The sequence below is a fragment of the Gambusia affinis genome, linkage group LG14 (assembly GCF_019740435.1).
Source record: "Gambusia affinis linkage group LG14, SWU_Gaff_1.0, whole genome shotgun sequence".
Classification (NCBI taxonomy): domain Eukaryota; kingdom Metazoa; phylum Chordata; class Actinopteri; order Cyprinodontiformes; family Poeciliidae; genus Gambusia; species Gambusia affinis.
In genome coordinates, this window is record NC_057881.1 from 15661394 (window position 1) to 15665810 (window position 4417).

Here is a 4417-nt window from a genome sequence, read left to right on the forward strand (position 1 = left end):
AGCGAGGCGAGGCCGCGCAAGATCGGTCATCTCACAGTGGCCATTTGTGAGTCAAGCAGTGATGCAACACATGCACACACAGAACAAACTAAATGCTTCACTGATGCCAAACTTGCTGTGGTTGCATTGACCTAATTTGCAATAATGTGGCCAAACAGAGCAGACGTTTTTCACACGATGTTGGCTTCGTATTTCTATCTCTTTTGGGTGTTTTTGTTTGCGTGATATACCAGTAATTATGTAGAGCAGACTTTGGCTCTGGGCAGATGTTTGCCTAAACCACCCTGTGTTTGCATCTACTCTCACCAGAAAGTAAGGAAGTCTGAGACCTGTAGGCTTTCTTATGGAGTCCATAAAGGCGTCTTTTGGTGCCTTAATCCTGTCTGATTACTTTTCTTCTGTCAAGTTAACCCCCTATTTCACAAAATTGTAAAAAAAAAAAATACACATCCCATCTCATAAGTACTCTACACTCATTTTGAAATATAATATACAAAAAACAAAAAGTGAAGGAATGAACAAAAGAGGGATGGTGAACAGCTGGAAAGAATACAGAAAAGAAAGGACAAGACAGAACAAAGTAAGGAAGGACAGAATGGACAGAATAAAGGAAGGACACAACGGATGACAAAAGAAAGGAAAGAAGACCAAAGAAAGTAAAGACATAACTGGCGGCAACAGAAAGGAAAGGCGCAAAAAGCTCAGACTGCAAAGGAAGGGAAGGATACAAAAACAGACACAACAGATAGCAAAAAGGAAAGATACAACTGAAGGCAAAAGAAGGGAAGGACACAAATATTAGACCTAAACACCAGTGAAATCAAATTGAAGTCTTTACCATCAGCGTATAAACCCAGCATCCGACCCATGAGTTACTTTACATGTCAGCTCTGGAAGTGAAATAGGTGGCGCTCTCGTCTGGACAGGGATAAGGACGGTGGGCGGAAAGACGGGAAATGCCGGTTACACATTACGAAAGAGGTGAATCGCATTAACGTATTATCCTTATGGCATTTTCCTAAGGGTGCCTGATTTTCCCATCACAATGCCCAATCCACTTAGTGATGATGAGAGACCGCATGTCACATTCACTTTAGTGTGCGGTGGGAGGAAATCCCAGGGGAAGCAATCAGACATGCTCCATGCGTGGCTCCGTTTAGTTGTATGAAAGCACGCACGCACACTCGCATGGTTGTTCGTTGCTTTGTGATTTAATGAACCTTTGTGTGTGAGCAGCGAAAGAAGAAAAAAAAGACAAAAACTAACGCCAGCGTTGGACCGTCGTGACTTTTCCGTCTCTCTCTCCTTTCCCCAGTAGACTTTCTCTAGCTCGCTCACGGCACAGTGGAGCTCAACACTCCTCTGTTGAATTATCAAAAAGCACACATATATGCTCACAGACACAGAAAGCTAAGACCCAGTGTCACGCGCTATCTCTCGGTGCAGTGATGGTGTTATGCATTTTTATGTCGGGCCGAGGCCTCTCTCTAAATAGGGGTGTCACGGGCGTGAGGTTTAGTAACCTTGTGCTTTATTGTCTCGGGGCTGGAAAATGGGTTTTATTCCAGGCTGAAGATGAGATAAGGCTCTGTCAGGAATCCTGGCCTTTCTGCCTCTTACCCTCGCTGCTGGAGGCTTATTGCAGCACAGAGGACTAACACTCCGTCTCTCTGTTTTCAGTACATTCTCACCGCCAAAGCTGACTTCATATTTGCCTCCTTCTCTTGTTTTTTTTTTTCTCCAAACTTTTGTTTGCTTAATTTCGAGTCCTCTTCATTATGCCGATATTAAACTTCTTTTTTACTTCTCAGCATCCATTTATCATGCTGTTTCAAGGACTCAATATAAGGATCTGTTTTTGCTTCTCTTTTTTTTAGCAGTAAAATGTCTCTATGTTCATTTTACAAGGGTTTCACTGAAGTATTGATAATACAAAAAAACATTTAAAAATGGAACGGATGCATTATTAGTTTTTATTATCTTCTGACACGCTTTCACTTAAACCAACACTATCTCAGTTACACTCGCTCAAAATCTTCAATTTTTCCAGCTGAGGCTGGGTACAAATGGTGAAAAGCCTCCCAGTTCATAAATTGCTCCTTCAGGGTAAAAATTTGTTAGCAGTTGTTTGTCACGTATTTCCCTTACACACTCAATGTTTTGCCAATCATTAAGTTTTTTTTCTCTCATATTTATCTCTAAAGCTCATGTATTTTTGGGAAGATGGTGTTTTTGTTTTTTTGAGTTGCTTAATAGAAAAAAACCATTGTCAGCAACTCTGTTTCCCCATCAGAGTTGGGAAACAGTAACACCTTTCAGTGTGGAAGCTGTCACTGACACCAAGACTTCCAAGGTCCCCTCCATAAATTTTTATCTTCTAGTTTAGAATATAAGCCAAACCACTTTGCAGTGACATCTTTCCAAAGTTCACTGTGAGAATGTACGGTAGAGATTTCTACAGACAATAAATGGGACACCTGCAAAAAAGCGGAAGAAATATCATAAGGAAGGTTAAGATGGTAACAATGGCAACAAAGGGAGAGTAAACGAAGGAAGCAAGGAAAGAATTGATATGGGACGCAAGAAAGGAATGACAGAATGAAGAACGGGACAAAGGATGGAAGGATAGAAGGAAAGACAAAAGGAGGGGAAGATCTACAACAGAAAAAAAGAAAAGAATGAAAATTTGGTCAGGACAAGAATAAGAAAAGAAAGTAAAGAGAAGGACAAGAGGAAAGAAACATGTTTGACGATGTGATATGAGTTAATCAAAGTCTGCAACTGCAAATACCTTTGACATCTAACGTTCGTTTTCCAAACATGTCCAGTCCTAAAAGAGACTGAAATTATAATCCATACTTTCCACACTGGGGATGCTGAAAGGCTTTTTTCTTAAGTGGAGATATGGTCTATGCTCATATCCCCTCCCCCCCTCCAAGATTTAGCATCCCTGCAGTTGAGAATGTAATTACATAATTATGGTCGTTATGTTGTTTTTGCTTTTGTTAGCATAAATACGGCTGGAAGTGTAGGCAAAATTGCTTCAGGTTAGCTGACAGCACGTAGAACATCATGTCCTAAAAAAGCATTCCAGACTTCCTTTTTCACTACCAGTAATGTTTAAATTCTCTTTTATTAAAATACTCATAATGTTTTAGGGGTAAATGGTTTTGGAAACAGTTTTTGAATTTAGTTTGATTAACTCTGGCTTTTCTACTGGTTTCAGTGTGTGGACAAAAGTTTGGAGATGTTTTATTGATTGGCTTCTGCTGGGTATATAGATGGAGAGCCAAGATCAGTTTTCTTAGTACTTTTCTAAACAGAAATTTTTGTCAAATGTGTGATAGAGACTCTGTTCTGAGTCTCTTTTGACATCTATTCATTTTTTTATAGCTTCCAAAGAAACTTGGATCAGACTAAACTTTTTTTTAAAAATACTTTAAGCTTCCTGCAATGTTGAGGTAATTTAATGTATGCAAGAAATGTTTGATTTGAAACCAGCAACGTAGTATTTTTCATATTATATCTGAGCTTATGTTGCACAATTCATAAAGCTTCATCCCAAACCTGTACTCACTGCCAGCCTCAAGTTTATATTCATGCTGTTTAAGTCCTTCCCCTTCACGTCATATTACATGTATTTGTTGTAATTAGACAGATGTTGGAATAATATTTTTGCTGTATAACTATGAGAATATTTTTGGAATGTAGATATTGCAATTGATTTTAGTCAAAAGATGCAAAACAACCTATTCCACTGCTGCTAAAATAATCTAAAAATGATTTTGTTTATAGGGATGGGCGACATGGACTTAAAGTTATATCACAATAAATTGCCATACCATTGTGATAAAGATGAAAGCGACAATAAGAACTATTGTTTTCTTCTTTTTCAGGTAACCGTATTACTACAGCAATTGTAGCCCCACAAATAAAAAAACTGCTCATGAAAAAAATTCCCGCCCGTAATGCACTTTTTTAGGACAGCAGTTACGTAAAGAAGTGTGATTTGTATCACTGAACTGCACGATACTTTCAAATTTATTGGTATTTATTGGTGCTTTCATTGAACAAACCTTGGGAAAAAATAGCAAAACAATCAATCCCAACAATAAGGACAATTTTGGGAGGTTTTAAACATCATTAATTGGAATTTATTGTGAAACGATAAATCAAAACTCTTATCGTGATCAGAAATTTATCACTATAAATGATAAACAATACGATCGGTGCCCCCGCCCATTTACTTCCATAGACTACATAAAAACGTAGAATAAAATGATGCTGTTTAGTAGTAGTTTTCAAAAATGTAATGCTTATTGAATGTTACACCTTTTGTGACACTCTGCTTTGGAGAATGTAGTTGACCACAAACACGTCTTTTTAGCTCATCAGCTTTTTGAAGCATCTATTATGC